The 22,003-nt window shown below is 35.2% G+C and overlaps 1 long non-coding RNA gene across 1 annotated transcript; it reads left to right on the top strand.

Annotated features, from left to right (window-relative positions):
• The first annotated feature begins 992 nt into the window (after positions 1-992).
• LOC141358799 (uncharacterized) lies at positions 993-1,956 on the top strand. The gene is made up of 2 exons (XR_012365227.1): positions 993-1,357; positions 1,776-1,956. It is a non-coding gene; the product is annotated as an uncharacterized lncRNA (long non-coding RNA).
• The last annotated feature ends 20,047 nt before the right edge of the window (positions 1,957-22,003 follow it).

Raw genomic sequence — 22,003 nt, forward strand, 5'->3', positions numbered from 1 at the left:
GAAGCAGGAACATTGGGCATTCATCACCACCACACCAATCAGACACAGCTACTGATGAAACAGCGGGTTAAACCGAATGTGTTGCACATTTGCCTCTATGATGTAACTTTCTCTCCAAGTGGCAGCTCCATATGTTGCTCCTCTCCAGCACCCATGTCCTCTTGACAGTCACAGGTGCGGAAAGCTCATAGAGATGTCAAGGCATCACTCACAGCTAAATCTGATTGTAAAAGCAATAACAAATGTGTGAACTAAAAGGCTCATTATAGTTTTGCGAATAGGTCCTACCTCTGCGTCGTCGACGTGCAAACACGCATGCAGACCGCTGGTAGGCAGTATCCACGTGTGTAACCCACAGTAGCAGCGCAACCACCAAAGAAAAAACAGCTTGTCCATTAAACCCATAAATGAAGAAGAAGCGACAGCAACAGAATTGAAAAGACCAGCAGTGATGGAGGTAAATAAACAGCGACTTTTGTTGCAGTTGGAGTTAAATTGCTCCTCAACTTGGCTCATCTTTGTTCTTAGAGACGCAAGCGGAAATGCCTATGAAGTAATGTGACACAGATATTTCTTACCTGATTTGAAGGGGTTCTAGTGGACCAATCACAGCACGTTGTTTTTTTCTTCATAGGACTTTTTTCTCCTATTAAAAATATTTTTTTTCTCCTAGGAGTTTTTTCAACCCCTAGGGAGTCAGCTGACATTGGCTTAACTAAGAACTCTTCTATGAGTTACATTATTACCACGCTCGCTAGTGAGATTTAATATTAGTCGCTGTACTGTTCTACTTATGTTGTCCACCGTTTGTCTGTGTTTTCTGTAAAAAAATATATAGATAAAATTGAATTTAATTCAAATTTTGACGAGGTGGGCGTCAGGCTACACAGAGCTACGGACAGCCTACGCATAGCATACGGCGTAGACCTTACACACAGAGCCGGATTAAATAAATGGACTACACTAGGCAGGCTGCATTTCCCCCCCCCCCCATCGAGGTTATTTATGAATTGACATCTGAAACTTACCAAAGTTACTAATAAAAGTTAATTCACATTTTACATAGCCTAGTCTTTGGTTACAAATTGGTTGTTTGTATACCAAATTAAGTCATGTGTTGTATATTAACCAGTCTATCAGACATTTTTTTGCTAAATGTATTATTTATACGTCATTACACTGCTCTATTAAATGCTATTAAATTATCCTCACCTTATCCATTGGGAGTGTCATTGTTAAGGCAGTAGTACCAGTAAATAACCAATAGGTGTCAGTAATCCGCGGGAGAGCTTCGCTGCATATTTCTCTTCAAGATTGAATCGCAACCAAATCCTCGTCGAGCAACACGTCCACTGAGGTAAATGTCCTCAAAACACTGGTTATTTATGTTTCAGTTATATGAATTATATAATAACAGTTTTTATATTATGTATAACAGTTTTATCTCAAAGTAATGGTAGTGCTAAAGTCTAATGTATCGTTTCTGAGGCTGCTAGATTTTTCTTTACGCTATTCACGTTTGTGAAGTGAATTTAAAACACAGATTGCTTGCAGTTGACTTAGTTAGCCACTATCCATTGGTTTTGTTATCATGTTTGGTATCTAACGTGATTTTTGTGGGGCTTAAAGAAAAAAAATCTTGACCCCGCTAGTTCTGCCATTGCAGAATTATTATGCAAGAAACTGTTTTTTTTTTGCCTCGTTATTATACGCAAACATGCCTTATATAACGTAGGGAAATGATCGTTTGTCCTTTATTTATTTATTTTTTGCAGCAACCATGTCTGTGTCCTTAAAGGAACTCTGTCAGGTACAGAGTGGAACGATGAACTTGAAAATCAACCATTCTGATGACTGGCGTCCCCATCCGAGTCACCACCTCAGACATCAACAGTCATAAACTCCAAACACAAATACACTCAGTAATGCGCTTAATAAAGAAAGACTTAACTATGATTTTATCTATGATATCAGTTATTGATGAATTTGAAATATTTACGTATTACTAGGCTTATCATACATGCATTGAAGTTTTAAAATGTATCTAATATAATACTTTAATTAAATTGAATGTTTTGGATACCACCATTAAATTATTTTGTGCATGTAAAACACAAGCAGCAATGTTTTTATTGAATTCAATTTTGAATTCAATTGAATGTTTTGCATACCACCATTAAATTATTTTGTGAATGTTAAACACAAGTAAATGTTTTATTTATTGGAGATAAAATGGCTGTTTAATTAATATAATACTTCTGTTTGTTAGGCACTAACAAGTGAAAATAGTTAGGTTTAAGTACATTTATTAAAACTCGATAGCTGTAATGCTTCTGTGCAGAAGGAAGCCCGTGAGCCACGAAGGTAAGTTTGCGAGCAGATTCATTTCCACTTATTAGACAGCAGTCCGCTCATCGTGTTTTGTATTGCATCACTTATATCGTAAACCTTTAAAATCGAGTTTAGTAAGATGTATACTACAGTCAGCTTTGGTTAACTATTGAAGCATCATCTTTAAGGCTCAATGTGACCGCAGTATTTGTTGAACACTGCTGGCAGTGGCGACGTCTGTGTCCGTACAATTTTTATCAATGAGAGCATAAGCTCGTATCTCTCTGCTCCCGAGTCATAAAGCTCGTCTTTAATGAAATAATGTTTAATAACTTAAAAAATACGGCGTTTTTTTAATTTCCTGAAAAACAATGGTTTTGGACATACGGGGATCCCGCCCGACAGCTGCGAAATTGTAGATGGGACATTTGTAAAAAAAAAAAAATTCCCCCTCTGTCTGGGCCCCATCCCGCCAATCGGGCCCTAGGCACGTGCCTAGTTTGCCTTTGGGTTAATCCGGCTCTGCTTACACACGGCTATAAATGACACTTAAAGGGATAGTTCGGCCAAAAATTTAAATGACCCCATAATTTACTCACCCTGAAGTTACATATGTCCATCCTTTTCATACAAACACATATTCAGATATTTTTTTAAAGTGTCCTAGCTTTTCCAATCTTTATAGTAAATTAATTTGGGGTCCGCTCTTTCAAGTCCAAAGAATGTGCATCCATCCTTTTTAAAAGTAATCCACACAGCTCCGGGAAATAAATAAAGGCCTTATTAAGGTAATCGATATGATTTTTAAGAGAAATATACATATTTCAAACTTTACAAATGAAAATAACTAGCTTCCAATTACGCCGCCATCTAATGCTGCGTTCACACCAGCCGCAGTAGAGCCATCAAGCGCGAGTGATTTCAATGTTAAGTCAATGTAAAGACGCGTTTACGCGTATCTAGTGGTCTCGCGTCGCGAATGTAATTTGCACGAATGACGCGAATTGAGCATTGCCACGGGAAACGCGCGAGTTGAAATATCTGAACTTTGGCGGAAAATCGTGCCATGTTAACCAATCAGGAGCTTGCTCTAGGAGTGACACGATTACAGCTAGCGAGAAGAGTCGCAGAAGCCCCTCCCATGACGGGAATTTCCGCATGAATGTTTCGAATGACTAGAATTTCACGTGCGAATAAAGTGAGTAAACTCAAAATGTTCAAGCATCCAACTACGCTTTTAATTAACAGTAATTTTTTTCTTGAACATACATTTCTTTTACCTTTGCAAATATCTTTTTTATTGTTACTTTGTGCAGTGCTTTTCACAATTTTGTTATTTATATTATTGCATTCAGAACAAGTTTCAGCAGTTCCATCATTTGGAAAATTAAATTTTTGCAAGGTTTAATTCCATTGAATTTGCCACATAGCGGCAAAGTTAACTTAGATGCAGTTCATTTTGGGATAGATATTTCCCAAATTTTAGTGTTTGGTTGTATATTGCTAATGTAGTCATATATAAAACTCGTGAAGATGTTTTATATATATTTTTATACATCCTACATTATTTATTTAGCAGACGCTTTTACCCAAAGCAACTTAAAAGAAGGGGTTTATATATATAGTATATATACTGCAAAAATAATTTTCAAGAAAAAAATTCTTAGTATTTTTGTCTTGTTTTCAGCAAAACTACCCAAGAAAATAAGTCTAGTTTTTAGAGCAAAAATATCAAATTTAAGTGATTTTGTGCATAAAACAAGCAAAAAAAATCCGCCATTGGGGTAAGCAAAAAAAATCTTGAACATTTTTCTTAAACACTAAATTCAAGAAAAAATTCAAGAAATATTTGCTTACGCCATTGGCAGATTTTTTTTCTTGTTTTATGCACAAAATCACTTAAATTTGATATTTTTGCTCTAAAAACTAGACTTATTTTCTTGGGTCATTTTGCTCATCAAGAAAAAGCATCTTAATTTAAGAATATTTAGATATTTTTACTGAAAACAAGACAAAGATACTAAGAATTTCTTTTTCTTGAAAATCTTTTTTTTTTTTTTTGCAGTGTAGACTGGGATCCTAGATAAATCCTAGATTAATTGATGGTTAATGTTGAGGTAAAAGTTGTTAGAGAATGCTCAGATTATGACAAATGTTTTCTTTGGTAGATGGTTTATATGTTCTCGATTTAAATCAATCACCTTATTATTTAATATTAACTGCAATGTGTATTATATTGCAGTTGCTAATAAATGTATTACCTATTTCACAACAATGCCAATTTTTCTTAAATTTTACATGTTGTAAGTGTGAATTTCTGCCGCTGTCTGTGTTTCTGTTTAGTCACAATGAACTTTTTTGTAACTTCAGACATGGATAGGTAGTTTAATCTGAAGGACAGGTGGCATACAGAACTACTGAGACAAACTGTGACCTTTTTGTCTATTGTTCTTCACAAAGATTCTCTGTTTGGACCGGTGGTTTCACGTCACACCTGCACGAACAGGTGAATGACATAGCAGGACAGGTGACTGAATGATAGTAGTAACTAAGAATAAAAGCTTTACTGTTCTCACCAGCCATTGTTCCTGAAGCTTATAATTAACATACATTCCCATTATAGCGTTAGCATATCACATTCATGTGTGTAAATTGTGGTCACAGATCAATACAGAACTTGTTTCTTACATACTTTGTTTTTTTTTATTCTAACACCCTTAGTCAAATTTTGCTTCTCCTTCTCTTTATTCATCCTCACTTTTGCAGTGCGTCACAGACTATGTGAAGTGACAGCTCTCATCCTCAGGCAAGACCTCCAAACCCATTAAAACATATGCTTACAACAATCTCTCTTACTTTGCTCTCTCCACACACCTTCAACCTAAAAGCATTTGCTCTGTTTCCTGTTAATTGCTGCAGGCACAAAACTACACAACACTGTGCATTTCAGTTTATCAACAATGCTCAGCAGTGCACTCCTTGCTGAATTAGACCCGTCTGATCTTGGCATTATCCCGGCGTAAAGCAGACTGCTGAACAGGTGACATAAAGCAACAAAACAAATGCTGTGCAGTACTGTACAACCAGTTGGCATTGGCCATAAATAATTTAATATAATTATATTGCTTAATTATCCATTTTGTCAATCACACTTTGGAAACCCTAATTGTAAGTATTGGGCTTTGGCACGTAACTCATCCATAGGTCACGTTTACACAGAAACGATCTGAAGAGAAAATGCAATGGCGTTGCATTATCACTTTTTATTCCACGTTTATACGAGAGTTTTGGGAGGGAAATCAGCGTGCATACGCAAAAGTGTGTGTATTCGATGTAGTATACACTCCAGGTGGCTAGGCGGCAATGTGAAGCACTGGCGCACAACAACACCAAGTCCACGCACCTGCGTACAACCCTCTTCCTTGTTCTCCCAGGTCTCGTCCAAAGCCGACGAATTGGCGCATCAACAATTTGATGGAGGTAATTAATGCACCTTCTCTGATCAGTAATACTAGCTGTAAATATTTCCTAAAACTGCTGGAAAGACTGTTGTATATTTATCAGGGCTGCTATGGCAACTTGAAGGTCCGACGTATGGAAATAATCCGACATGTTGTTATTTTCCTGAACTGGCGCATGCCTGTGACGTAAACGTGTACGCGACGAGAGCCACCGTGAGCAGACTCTAGCATTTTTACCCTTTAGACGGGAACGCGATGGTAGATCATTTTAAGAGTTGTTTACTTTTTTGCATTTTTCAGCCCTAAAAATGCCATTGTCTTGTAAACAAAAGGCACATCCGATAAAATAATTTTCTGTTTTCACCCTCGAGCGTTCTCGTGTAAACGGGGCCATAGATTTATATTATACCTCAAGTTAGGGGCTGACCGATTATCTATATTAAAGGAATAGTGTATTTTCTTAAAAGAAAAATCCAGATAATTTACTCACTACCATGGCATCCAAAATGTTGATGTCTCTCCTTGTTCAGTAGAGAAGAAACCATGTTTTTTGAGGAAAACATTGCAGGATTTCTCTCATTTTAATGGACCCCAATAGAGCCCAACATTCAATACCCAACACTTAACAGTTTTTTTAGCGAAGTTTTAAAGGACTATAAACGATCCCAAACGAGGCATAAGGGTCTTATCTAGCGAAACGATTGTCATTTTTGACAAGAAAAATAAAAAATATCCACTTTTAAACCACAACTTCTCGTCAAGATCCGGTCGTGATGCGCCAGCGTGACCCCACGCAATACGTCATGACATCAAGAGGTCACAGAGGACGAACGCGAAACTCCGCCCCAGTGTTTACAAGTGTTCCGACGTTGTTGTATGTCAAATGATACTAATGAATGTCTTTGTGTCAGTTTATTGTTTACAATGGTCCGCAAATGTGCGTTTTATATATGTAACACGTGACCTCACGTCACTACGCATTTACGTTAGATCGGGCTGGACCGGACCTAGACGAAAAGTTGTTGTTTAAAAGAGCATATTTTCCACTCCTCTTGTCAAAAATGACAATCGCCCCGCCAGACAAGACCCCAATGCCTCGCCCTGGATCGTTCACAGACCTCCGAAACTCCGCCGAAAAAAACTGTTAAGTGTTGAGTTAAGTATTAAATGTTGAGCTCCATTAAAGTCCATTAAAATGAGAAAAATCCTCAAAAAACATAATTTCTTCTCGACTGAACAAAGAAATACATCAACACCCTGGATGACATGGTGGTGAGCAAACCATCAGGACCCTTCCTTTAAGAAAATGGAATATTCATGTAAGAATTTTTACGATTATCTGTAATTTTCAAAAGTAAAATGATTTTAAGATATTAACTTCCTGCTCGACCAAATGGTTGAGCACATTTTGAGTCCCTATATTTCATTGAGAGGAGTACCTAACTGTATTAAAATGTAACATCTTTTTTTTACTTTTAGTTATGTTTTATTGTTAAAAAACAAGAAAACATTTCATTTCCTGTGTTAAAATGAAAACCTAAAATATTTTATATTTTATACTTTAATAAATAAATAAGATTTAATATACAAAACTATTTTATTTTGATTATGTTTTAAAAAATAGTATTGTAGTTCATATTTTTTGATTTCCATAGTATGTATATGAATTCCGTTAAGTGACATATAAACCATTTGGTAGAGGTAATGGCCGAATTTTTAAAAAATGATGGGAGGTATTGAAAAAAAAAACACATTGAGTGTGTTAACATAAGGAGATAAGAAATGCAAACAAATTTTTTTCAAATGCCTTTTTCTTGGTGTGGCAGTTAAAGGGTTAAAGCATAAAGCACTCATGTGCCATCAAGAGGCGGTAGGGTTGCCAACTTTCTCACTCTGAAAAACCCCAAGCGACAATGATTTATAGGAATTAAAAGAGAAAACAATACATAAAATGACACGAAAAAGAAAGTCGTCACGAAAAAGAAAAAAAGCTGCATTTCGTGCAATTTGGATGCAAATAAATCAATATTTGTTTTTTTTTACTATAACACAACTTGCCATGAGATCATGTTGTTCTGGCAAGTTAAAAGTGGCTTTAACATTTCAAATAAAGCTCATTTAAAAACATACAAAGAGCATTTTTGAAAAGACAAACATCTTTATTGTGTTCTCCGATATTTCTAAATGAGGTGACTTGATCACGTACAGCCAAAGTGTTTCGGTTCATCGGCTCAGTTATACAATCTTAAACTTTGGCATCCAGTTGAAGTGGAGGAGGATATCTCACCATGTTGGAGCACCACCTTGTTTCACCTCATAAATACTCTTATTTTCAAAGCATGTTGTCTAGTATTAAATGAACTGTACAAACATCAAAATAGGAATGAACAATGTGCACTTATGTATTTATGATCAAATGAAGGTTTATAATTGTTCAAAATATTAAACTATTTATACCTTACAGAGAACGGTTTTCTGTATCTCTCTCTCTCTCTCTCTCTCTCTCTGTTCCCTGTGGGGGTGTTGTTTATAAAGCATTATAATTTATAACTGTACAGAGTGGATTTAATTTCAGCGCGGAGGCTCGCCAGCAGGGCGCCAGGCTGCAATCAGAGGAGTCGGCGCACTGTGAGCCCAACTGAATGGAAAGTATTATCAAAGGCCACAAATGGACACTGTTTCTCTTCAAACAATTCCCCGGATGCCCCACTTCCATTCATCTTTTCTGTAACAACATCTAGGCTTGACCACCACTCTCTCTTTATAATTCCCCTAACGCTCGTGCAAATGTGATCAGAATGTGAAGAGAGATTGGGTATGTTTGGAATGGCATATCTACCATACTGCTACGCCGTGCTATTTTCGCAGTATGCGCAGTAGTACAGTATGCGAGTTGTTTGTATGCATGTAATACCTGGATGATCTACAAATGTGCACTATTTAATGTGAGCACAACGTGTGTGCAATGTGCTCAGCTTGACCTTTCATTTCCAGTATGATGACTCAGAATCAGGACAGAGGCAGTGTTTAGTTTTATGAAAGAGATTTTGACCAGAAGCAATGGCAGCTATGAATATTAAAGTATATATTTCAAGTTTTAATTCTGGTTCGACTGGACTACCCAAGTTCTTAATTCTGATTTACAATAAATTAAAGGACAAACTTTATAAAAGTTGTGTGATACATATATTTTTTACTTTATATTTGTATTGTGTGGTAATGATTTTATTAAAGCAATAATGTACTAAAGGGTAGTGCTGATTCACGGCTAAGACGGTTGCAGGCAACCCACGTTGCATTGTTCGTAGCAATGCCCTTCAGACTTTTTCCAAGAAACAGCACAGCCTCTTGTGTTTAATTGCTTACATAATGCATGACTACTTTATATGCTATTTCAAAAAGTACTACACAGTATCCAGTAAGCAGTATAACTAGCAGTAATTCATAAACCTCTGTGGTTAGCGACGACTAACATTCTGTTTTTACATTGACAGGTTTGTCTTTATTCTGCATATTCTGATGATTTTGATGCTTTATCAGCAGCAAGAAGAATACTTAAGGGCTTTGAATGATTGGATCACTGTTTCCATCTGTATAGAGTTTAACTGTACATACCATCCATGATAATGCATACCTGTCAACCCTCCCGTTTTTCCCCAGGATTATCCTGTATTTTACCATTCTTTCCCGTTTAAACAATTTCCCGTACTTTTTCCATATTTTTGGTCTTTTTATAAAAAAATCCCACTGGCCGTATTTGATGTTTGCTACATTCACCTCCGGTAAAGCAGACGGCAGTACTGTATATCTGTAACATATCACTCAAACAACAGCGTTCGAGAATTTTTCCTTATTTTCAAATCCCAATGTTGACAGGTATGGATAATGTAAGCATGGCTGGATGGAGATTAAATGAATCCATGCATCTGATATCACACGTTGATAATAACTTGAATATACAATTGTGGTGGACAAATGTACATGTAAATATGTAGTGAGAATTTTTTGGGTTTTGGAGATAAACATGCAAGCCCTACTTTCAGTATTAAATATTGTTATTGTTTCTTTGATATTGATTGTGCACCTACACTGTAAAAATTCCTTGTTGAACTTAAATTTTTAAGTTTAATCAATTTTCTTGATTTGCTACACTGTAAAAAAAATACTTTGCTGCATGTCAACAGAGATGACGAGTTGACACAACTTATAAAATATAGTTGAGAAAAGTCAACTTAATTTTATAAGTTATAACAACTCACCTGTAGTTATAACAACTCAACTCTAGTCAAAATAAATAATAGTAAGTTGAAATGACTTGTAAATCCGACTTGATTCAACAAAAAAATTAAGGCAGCAAAGTATTTTTACAGTGTATAAATTATAAAAATAAAGTTGAAATAACTTAATTCATTTCATTTTCTATTTATTTATAACAACTCACTAGAAAAGTTTATATTAACTGTAATTTCAAATTGATTAAACTTTACAGTGTAGGTGCCGTGTTTCACAACATAGGATATTTGCAATTACACATTTAAGATTAATCAAAATATACTATCTTAATTTCAACATAATCTAATTCATATTCAAACAGTGGTGGCCTGTGACTTCTCTTCCAAGGTGCCCAAATTCAAAATGTGTCTTGCTCGTCATATCAAAATATGTGTTTGTTGCGTCATGTGAACCATGTGCATCATGCGTCATGTCAAAATACGTGCCTGCTGCAGATGCGTCGAAAGGGTTTATGATAAAAGAGACGCTTGCGTTCGCGAAATATTCGCAAGACGCTCCCTTAAAGGAATATTCTATTTTCTTAAAAGAAAAATCCAGATAATTTACTCACCACCATGTCATCCAAAATGTTGATGTCTTTCTTTGTTCAGTTGAGAAGAAATTATGTTTTTTGAGGAAAACATTGCAGGATTTTTCTCATTTTAATGGACTTTAATAGACACCAACAATTAACACTTAACTTAACACTTAACAGTTTTTTTCAACGGAGTTTCAAAGGACTATAAACAATCCCAAACGAGGGATAACGGTCTTATCTAGCAAAACGATTGTCATTCTTGACAATAAAAATGACAAATATACACTTTTAAACCACAACTTCTCGTCTAGATCCAGTCGGGATGCGCCAGCGTGACCCCACGCAATACGTCATGACGTCAAGAGGTCACAGAAGACGAAAGCGAAACTCCGCCCCAGTGTTTACAAGTGTGGAGAAAGAGGACCGTTCTGACGTTGTTGTCAACTGATACTAATTAATGTCTTTGTGTCAGTTTATTGTATAAAATGGTCCGCAAATGTGCGTTTTCTATATGTAACACGTGACCTCCCTACGTCACTACGCATTTACGTTAGGTCGCGCTGGACTGGACCTAGACGAAAAGTTGTGGTTTAAAAGAGCATATTTGACAATCGTTTTGCTAGATAAGACCCTTATGCCTTGTTTGGGATTGTTTATAGTCCTTTGAAACTCTGAAAAAAACTGTTAAGTGTTGAGTTAAGTGTTAAGTGTTGGTGTGCATTAAAGTCCATTAAAATGAGAAAAATCCTGCAATGTTTTCCTCAAAAACATAATTTCTTCTCGACTGAACAAAGAAAGACATCAACATTTTGGATGACATGGTGGTGAGTAAATTATCTGGATTTTTCTTTTAAATTGACGAGTTACTGTATCTCGTCAGTTAACAGAAAACAATTGCATAAAAAACATGTTCCTGGTAAATTTTTATGTTAATCTGCAATATCCACTAGATTTACCCAATTTATGAAAAAAAAAAAAAAACTAAAGCCAAAACGTTATTTACTAATTTTAAACTGTGTGTGTGTTTTGATAATTGTTCTGAATCTGATCTCTAACAAAATTCCTTCAAAAATGCAATTATTTCAGCTTTTTGCAAAAAATGTTATTTTTAAAGAGAAATACACACATTTAAGAGTTTATAAGCAGAGAAAAAATATAGATAGGATGAAAATTTTTTTCCCGTGTTGTTTGTTTATTGTTTCTTTGAAAGTAGTGGGTCTGTTCTTTTATTTGATATGTTTGTATATTTATATATTTGTAGAAGAAAATTTTCCTGGAAGGCATTTTGTGAAACTTTGTGAAAATTACAAAAATGCTGGCGGGCAACTTTTTTAAACAAATGGCTGGCGGGAAATAAGTTAAAATCAAAAGTTATATCTGTTAGCATGAGTTAATACACATTGAACCAACATGAATGAACAATTTATAAGCTAACCCTAACAAAGCTGTTGCTTATGGTTAGTTCATGTTATGTGCAGCATATTTATCTAGCAGTTATGAGATATGCAGTGGGGTGAGAATGTTTTACCCTCATTTAATTTCTCTTTTAATTTCCCAATTTCTCCACCCAACCGACTTCGCAGCCATTGTCCCCCCACCTTCTTTTAGCCCCAAGCACGTTCTCTCCCCACGCTTATCAGGGTGTTTAAGTCCATAAATCTTGATTTACTCTGTCCCTGCTTGACTGGCCAGACCCATATGTCACTGCTTTACAATCTAAGGGTGTTTTCACATCTGTAGTTCGGTTCATTTGGTCCGCACCAAAAGCAAAACATGATACATTGTACCTCTTCACACCACACTGATTGCTCTGGTCCGCACCAGTTGAAACAAACCAAAATTCAGTCATGTGATAAGATCCACATCACTCAGAGGCCAAATGTCTTTGAACGTATTTCCTAAACTGCTTCTCGATTGGCAGAATCAACCCCGGAAGTAAAGAAAGAAGAAAGATAATACAGCAGACACCACGGACAGACGACTGCGTGCTGTAATTATGTAATATACATAGTTTGTATACAGCACTTATATACAAACGTTTATTTTTCTAAAATGAAGCACGGATGCGGTTTGAAAACAATGTTTTAATGCACTACAACCGGGAAAGCCACCAAGTTTCTAAAGCTCCGCCCGCACCTCCTCACAACTGCAAGTATGTCCGCAACCATAGACTGTAAAAAAAAGAGCCTCCGTCCATTGTAATGAATTGAAGCCAAAAATGTCCGACCATGGTTGCCACCATGTTATGTAAAATCGTCAGTTTGGAGCCAAGGCATGCGCAGAAGGAATCGTCCATGGAGCCAGAGGCGGAGCCGCGGTATCAAACTTCCGCCCAAGCGCTTGCGCGATAAATGCAACCACGCCATTCATAACAAAACGCACCGTTTCTATAGCATCAAATTATTTGCTAAAATGAAACTTAGCACAAAAATGAACACTTGAACATATATCAGCGTGATAACAACTACTTGAAAGGACCAAAACCATTTTCGGAAACTTTTATTGGAAGTGTAAATAATTGTTTTATTTAGAGCAGAGTCCCATTCGTTTGAATGGAGAGGGGGCGGGGTTTATGACTTGTTCTGCAGCCAGCCACCAAGGGGCGATCAAAGATCCAGCGGCTTCACTTTTCAAGACTTATGAGGCACACCCGTCCGCAACCTGTCATTGTGCTTATATTGCTAATAGAAACTGTTAACAAACACTTCCTCATCCCATAATGCACAACGCAGCTACGGCAGCTGGTTAAGTCCAAAATGTGCAATACTTTTGCAGTTAGGTCGGTTCGATCTCGGATCGTGTTCTCATCACAAACGAACCGCTCTAGAGTTCGTCTGAAAGCATACTGAGACCACCTCTTCAAGGAGGTCTCGGTCCGCTTGTTTGGTCTGCTTTTGGTGCGCACCAGAGTTTGATTGCAGCATTCTCACCTGCCCAAACGAACCGCACCAAGTGAGCTATCTAACTCTGGTACGATTCAACCAATCTAAATGAGGCAGGTGTGAAACCACCCTAAAAAAAATAAAGGTGGTTAAACAGTTCTTCACAGCGATGCCATAAAAGAATCTTTATCTTAAACAATTTATCAATTTCCCTTAACAATTTAGTCGAAGGTTCTTTAAAGAACCATTTCCAACATAGATTTTTATAATCTTAAGAAAACTTTTTTCTTCAGATGAAAATGTGCTTTAAAGAAACATTTAGACAGAAAATGTTTTTCTATGGCATCATAAAGCAAAAAAAAAATTTTTTTTTTTGTGTATTGCACCATTGCCATGGTTCAACATGCCCCCTTTGGCACTGATTAGGCCCGTCTTCACAAACACAAAACTAAAGTAATGACATTTAAACACTGAAGGCCATTAGCAAGACCAATGACTCAGGCTCCAGTACTCCAGCACTTAAGGGTGGATGGGGGTGTAGACAGTCTCCACCTCTGCTTTTGTTCGCCCGTGGCCTTATAAACAAGATGAAAGGAAAAGGTTAAAACAGTTATGAAAACCCCCTTTTGGCAAATTTTAACTAAGCTGCTCTTACATGTCAAGAGAGCAAAACACATTTCAAGAAACTATTGACTTATCATCATTTTTGTAGCTCACAAAACATTATGGGTTAAAGGGCGTGTTGGATTTTAAACATAGTTTTTTTACTTTGTAAGCCCTGTGAAACAGTAAGGAACATGCAAAACAACATATGTTGACTACTGTAACTAGACTAGTTAAGTCACAACACGTTATATAACAGTGGCAAGGCCAGAAATTTTAAACCTAGTGGACCTTGGTGAAATAGGGTGGACCTCAATGCCTACTCTTAAATTACATAATTTTAAAATGTAGTAGTGGTTAAACTGATTACATTACGTGTTTTTGAGTCATGGATCGAATTATTTTTGGATCAGCAAAAAAATGGAAATAAGGAAAATAAAATAAAAGCATATGCACTAAAAAAAAAAAGATTTTCAAGAAAAAAATTCTTAGCATTTTTGTCTTGTCTTATCTAAAAATTCTTAAAGTACGATGCTTTTTCTTGATGAGCAAAACAACCCAAGAAAATAAGTCCAAAAATATCAAATTTAAGTGATTTTGAGCATAAAACAAGCAAAAAAATAATAATCTGCCAATGGGGTAAGCAAATTTTTCTTGAATTTTTGCTTGTTTTATGCACAAAATCACTTAAATTTGATATTTTTCATCTAAAAACTAGACTTATTTTCTTGGCTCATTTTGCTCATCAAGAAAAATATTTTTACTGAAAACAAGACAAAAATACTAAGAATTTTTTTCTTGAAAATATATATTTTTTTGCAATGTGTAAATAGAAAAAAAAAACTAAGTTACAAATAAAGTATAACAATAGTTTTAGTAACAGAAATGTAATCAAATGAATAATAACACTGTCGTCTTCATTCAATAAATTAAATATAATGAATTGTTTTAAAGCTACAGAAGTGATTTTCCTTTTGTCTTCTGTTGTTTGTTTAAAATAATGACCCAGGCAGATTTTTAAGGGTGCCACTTTAAGACCGAATAGGCACGGATCCATACTGACACGCACATTTGATTTCTTTCTGAACGGTTTGTGTTCACTTTAAGACATAACTAACTGTTTTTTTGGGGATTACTTGCCAAGACTGTGGTATTTTGAGATAATTTGTGTATATGTGTCCTGTCAAGTGCATAGAGGTTCTGTGTTGCATGCTTTTTGAAATGCGCATCTTTGTGCGTGCGCTTATGAGTGTGTATGTGTGCGCACAGAAAACAGCTTACTTTAACGTCTTATTGTGCTCTTATTGTGTTAACATTTGCATATTAATTAACTTTCTATGTAAATAATTATTTATTTATTTTTGAATTATGCGTATTTGAGCTATTATTATTATTAAAGAGATTATTATTATTTTTGTATGTTTTCTTTTGCTTTTATTTTGTGTCTGACTGGGTGGGCCAGCCGTCAATCTAAGTGGGTCAGTGCCACCCTGGCGCTCATGTAGCTTCGCCACTGATATGTACTGTATGTGCTGTAAGGATTGGAAGATTCCCCGATTTGCATCGGCATAAAAAGTTAAATAAGTAATGCATCGGTTTAAAAACTGTGCATCGGATACAAACTAGCATTTGCATCGCGGAAACTATCTGTACCATACATCGAGATGCATATCGCATCGGACTCAGTTATGGAGATGCACATCCCTATTGTGTTGCTTAAGGAGCATTTTGAAGAAGGCTAAAAAACAATTCCGGGAAAACATACAGTAATGCAAAGGCCTCAAGATCAAGAAATAAACTTTTATTAAAAAATTTTACTTAATTTAACTTTACACAGTTACATTTCAGTGATTCAAGAAAAAACTAGCTGTCCGTCCATATATTTGCACAGAATATAAAATTGTTTTCTTGCAAAACGGTGTTGTACTTTTTCCATTTGTAGTGACCTGCTTAATCTTACTATAACAGGATTCAGTAAGCCAGATGCAAGCTGTATATCAAACAGTAATCAATCGCAATTCAATAGCATGCATGCGTGATCAATACATTATAGACATGTAGGAGGAACATCTAGCCCTGCGACTGATGGAGATCAGTGATTGAGAGGCTTGCGGGGCCAAATGCTCCATTTAGAGTAAGTATAGTCATCCATTATAGACCTGAACTGATGTTTTCCTAAAGTCTGTTCGCTTGAAAGTCTTTGATGAAGACCTTATACTGACATTGTGATGGCCCCCGCTTAGATGAACAGCCAGCTGTGTGTCGAGGGTCATTTGAAAGTGATTGTGACCCTCTTGTGGACCCTAAAGTGTTACACCGCCTCCGTTGCTGTAATTAATGCCTTGCGTTTTCATGGACTTTGATTAACAACTTTCTTCTTTCTGATTTTGTGCTGGAGAAACCCGTAATGGTTGTGGGTTGGACCGGGAATACTTTATGGACTGTGAAAAACATTGCGTGCACACCCACAGCAAAGCAAAGGATTTGAGAAAGCCACTACTACATAATTGATACTTCTTGAAATGTTTCATACATATAAACAAAATTTTGTTCAAAAGTCCGCTGCGAAATGGAACAAATGATATTTGACCAGTGTGTCTAAAAAAATAACATACAATACAGTTAGGTCAAACCGATATTTGATAATATTCTTACTGCAGCCGGAGAGCATAATGTGATGTTTTTCAAGCTGGAAAATGAAATATCTCTCAGATTCAACGCACAGTCGGAGAGATTTAGAACGAAACATCTTGATGCTGTGACTCTTAATATTGAAGCAGATGTATTGGAATATAATCCAGTAATCTGTAGCCTGCAGAGGAAATGTGAAATCACTTTTCAGATGTAAGTGCAACTAATGACCTCTTTTCCCATGGTCAGCTATACAAGGCACAGTCCACAACCAATAATAGTGGAGCACTGGGAATATATTTAGGGTTTGAACTGTATGCTAACTGTACATCTCAGGATATGAAAAGAAAAGTGTAACAAGGAGATCAAAAATAATGCGAAAGAAAGAAAGAAAGAAAGAAAGAAAGAAAGAAAGAAAGAAAGAAAGAAAGAAAGAAAGAAAGAAAGAAAGAATGAAAGAAAGAAAAAATGAAAGAAAGAAAGAATGAAAGAAAGAAAGAAAGAAAGAAAGAAACAATAAATGAAAGGATAAATAAAAGAAAACAAACAAACAAACAAACAAACAAACAATGAAACAATGACCAAAAGAATAAAAGACAGACAGACAGACAGACAGACAGAAAGAAAAAACAATAAATAAAATAATGAATAAAAGAAAACAAACAAACAAACAAACAAACAAACAAACAAACAAACAAACAAACTAAGAATGAAACAACGACTGAAAGAATAAAAGACAGACAGACAGAGAGACAGACAGATAGACAGACAGACAGACAGACAGACAGACAGACAGACAGACAGACAGACAGACAGACAGATAGAAAAATCAATGATTAAAAGAATGAATAAAAGAAAACAAACAAACAAACAAACAAACTAAGAATTAAACAATGACCTAAAGAATTAAAGACAGACAGACAGACAGACAGACAGATAGAAAGAAAGAAAAAACAATGAATAAAAGAATGAATAAAAGAAAACAAACAAAAAAACAAACAAACAAAGAATGAAACAACGACTGAAAGAATAAAAGACAGACAGACAGACAGACAGACAGACAGATAGATAGAAAAAACAATGATTAAAAGAATGAATAAAAGAAAACAAACAAAGAATGAAACAACGACTGAAAGAATAACAGACAGACAGACAGACAGACAGACAGACAGACAGACAGACAGACAGATAGATAGATAGAAAAAACAATGAATAAAAGAATGAATAAAAGAAAACAAACAAACAAAAACAAACAAACAAAGAATGAAACAATGACCGAAAGAATAAAATACAGACAGACAGATAGATAGAAAAAACAATGAATAAAAGAATGAATAAAAGAAAACAAACAAACAAACAAAGAATGAAACAACGACTGAAAGAATAACAGACAGACAGACAGACAGACAGATAGAAAAAACAATGAATAAAAGAATGAATAAAATAATGAATAAAAGAAAACAAACAAACAAACAAACAAACAAACAAACAAACAAAGAATGAAACAATGACTGAAAGAATAAAATACAAACAGACATATAGAAAGAAAAAACAATTAATAAAAGAATGAATAAAAGAAAACAAACAAACAAACAAACAAAGAACGAAACAATGACCGAAAAAAGAAATATAGAATGAAAGAAAGATTGAAATATAGATTGAAAGACAGAATGAAAGAAAAAACAAGAAAGAAAGAAAGAAAGGAACAATGAAAGAAAGCAACAATGAAAACAATGAAAGAAAGATACAATGAAAGAAATAAAAGATTGAAAGAAAAAATAAAAGAAAGAATGAAAGAAAGATTGAAAGAATGAAAGATAGAAAGAAAGAATGACCAGACAATTTAAAGAAAGAATGACAGAAAGATAGAATAAAACAATGAAATGCTGTAAATAAACCGAGAAAGAAAGAAATATTGAAAGAAAGAATGACAGAAAGATAGAATGAAACAATGAAAGAAAGAAAGAAAGACAGAAAGAAAGAAAGAATGAAAGATAAAAACAAAGAATGACCAAAAGTTTGAAAGAAATAATGAAATAAATAAATAAAGCGAGAAAGATTGAAAAAATAATGACCGAAAAATAGAATGAAACAATAAAATAAATACAGAAAGAAAGAAAGAAAGAAAGACAAGACAAATAAAAAGACAAAATAAAAATAACTAACAACTTTGTAATTTTCGCTTGTCCTGCAAATGTAATTGACAATTCATCAACATGCCCAACAACATATTTACAACATTCGTGCCTAAAATGTGACCCTGGGTGGATTCAATTAGTGCTGTTAATATCTTTATGAGAACAAGGATGGTGGGTTTTGGGAAGGCTGCGCTGTGATTGGTCAGGCACACGCGATCCAGTCCACAGATCAAAAGAGACCACTTGATGAATGACTAGACAGAGGAGGGAGATTTTTGCTCTTTCTTGCTTTGAATCATTGATCAAGGTCGTTCTCAGTTCATTAATTTTGGCTGGAGAGGGCCTGCCCTCACTTTGTCATGCTAGACACACACACACACACACACACACACACACTTAAACTGAGTAAACAATTGAACTATGTTATGCACTTGTACCTTTTGTGTTCAGAAACTTTTATGTCACAAATGTATACACATAAAGTTTGTTAACACTGTACCACTTTTGAACCAGCTAGTATTATTTAAAATAAAAGCTATAACTTTTGTCGTTAATCTTTCTGTTCAGTTATTAATGCCAGACATGAATAAACGTCTCATTTGCCAGTTTGCCCAACTGGTTTTGTTTATTCTATCTTTAAAAAACAGCAAATCAAATATGAATACGTTTATGAATTATTACTCGTTATAACAGTAATAAACATTATTAATGAATACATGGATTATTACTTATTATTTTAATACATTGTTATTCTTAGTGCTTATTCAAAGTGCTTCATGTCATCAGTTTTTATTGTTTTGTTTTATTAATGTAAGCCAATAATATTTGATTTCTCACAACAAAATAATTTTGTTTTGCAAGGTCATTTTACAATTACTTGTAAATTGTAGAGATGCACCGATACCACTTTTTTTGGAATACGAGTACGAGTACTTGCATTTCAGTACTTGCCGATACCGAGTACTTAATAAAAAACATGATTTAAATTTACAGGTAACAGCTTTAGTCATATAATTTAACAAAAAAAAAAACAAAAAAACAAGAGACTAGTTTGGAATTAAGAACATTTATTTAAATTGAAAAGCATGTTGTATGCAACATATTACAGAATAAATAATTATAAAAAAATGTAAACAGTGACAGTGCAACTCAAGTATTTTTTTCAGTTTGTTGTAAACTCTGCCTCTTTGGACAACACAAGAGGCATTAACCCCTTACACGCCGCTCAAACATTTCTCAGACTGTGGTATCAATCCCCAGTATCAGCAGACTTTTAACGAGTACTTTAGAAAAGGTGGTATCGAGGCCGATACCTGATACCAGTATCGTATCGGTGCATCCCTAGTAAATTGAATGTATTTTTTACTGCTGTCTTTTAACTTTTACCCCAACCTTTAACTTCAAACTAAAATGATCAGGGAATTTCACCTTTTCTTTTTTAATTGACAGACAGCATTGTAAGGAGATGAGAGAAAAGTACAGGATAAAGAGCGGGGAATGGGACCAGCAAAGGACACCGAGCTGGTACCCAAACTTTGTGTCCATGTGTCCGAGCACTGCCCACTAAACCAGCGACTGTGACAACATTAACTTAACTTAAGTACACTGGCCAGAGAGTCAGTCATTTGTAAGAACCTCCCATTATTAGTTTTTTATATTGGTAAACTCATAATGGGGTCACAGATAATTGAGTCATTAGGGGGCGTGTACACCAAAGTGTCTCAGAGAGAACTGTCATGAACCTTTTAGTCAATAACATTACTTCTATCCTGTATTAATATCAATCTGTATGGATTGTATCGTAAAATGGTAGAGTTTATTATCTCACTGTTACAATGTATTTGTTGATAATGAAAAGAAAACAAAAAAGTGTTTTCCCTATAATGCTCCTTTACTAAATATATTACATTCACCTTTTTTGTATAGATGGTTTCAGCAGTAACAACATAAACAATTGGCTTTCGTTGAACAAACTTCTGGTAAACTTCCACAAACAATCACAACAAAGTGCTTTAAGAGTAGTTTATTTCTGATAAAAAGCAAAATTATAACAAGTAAATTACCTTAGTTCACATATACTAGCTAAACATATCAAAAACTACACTGAGCTAACGTTACTGTGTAAAATGAACGTATAAAATGTTAACTACAGATTGGCTCCCAAACCTCTCTTCATAGCGTTGATCCATGATCGCGTCTCCCCTTCTCTTTAGGAAACCAAAACATTTGTTATTTTCGATGAGGTATTTGTCCCAAAATTCAGTTTAGCTACTAGCCAGGGGTGCATTTCACGAAAGCATCGTTAGCCAACTATTGTCGTAAGTTTCGTCGTTACTGACAAATTTCAACAATTTGGTGTTTCCCGAAACCATAGTTCAAATGAACATTTGCAAGTTGCATCGCAAACTTGTGTGGTTTGAACGACAGCTCTTCACCTGTGATTAGAAGCATAGTTCCTTGTTAATATCATATGTAGACTTACGTTGATCATGCTTTTGAACAAAATAATAAAAAACCATGTAGTACAATGTATATCCATCATTCTAAATATATTAAAATTTAATTTTACGTCTTTAGGTTTGTAAACAGAATTAAAGCGTTGCATTTGAAACTGCGCATGTGCGCAGTCCTAGGAGCTTTAAGACCCTTGGGAATCCCTGGGAGGAGTGACGTATGAAGGAACTTGAATTAAATATCTTGAAAATAAACACCAGATAACTAAATCACGATAACAAAATCAGTCTTCCGATGCAATATATGTTATTTACAGCACTAATCTGACATTAAATCGATTTACTAGTTAGTACTTCACCCCCCACGTGACATCATCAACTATGTTGTTGAACCAACATGGTTCAAACGACGAATGTGCGACAAAGTTACTATGCTTTCGGGAAACAGTCGTGACAAGGTAGTTCGTTTTTCCAACTATGCATCGTACTATGGTGGTTCAGCAGCGAGTTACGTTATTGTTCGGGAAACGCACCCCAGAGCATTAAATAAACAAAGACGTGAAGAAGTAAAGTTCCTTCCAGACACATAACCGTGAAAACGCACGTGACACCGATGAAACAATCTTCGGTGCTTTACAGAAAATACATGTTTCTTTACAATTTAGAGTAGTTTGATTCAAAGTTCATTTCAATT

The sequence above is a fragment of the Misgurnus anguillicaudatus genome, chromosome 22 (assembly GCF_027580225.2).
Source record: "Misgurnus anguillicaudatus chromosome 22, ASM2758022v2, whole genome shotgun sequence".
Lineage (NCBI taxonomy): Eukaryota > Metazoa > Chordata > Actinopteri > Cypriniformes > Cobitidae > Misgurnus > Misgurnus anguillicaudatus.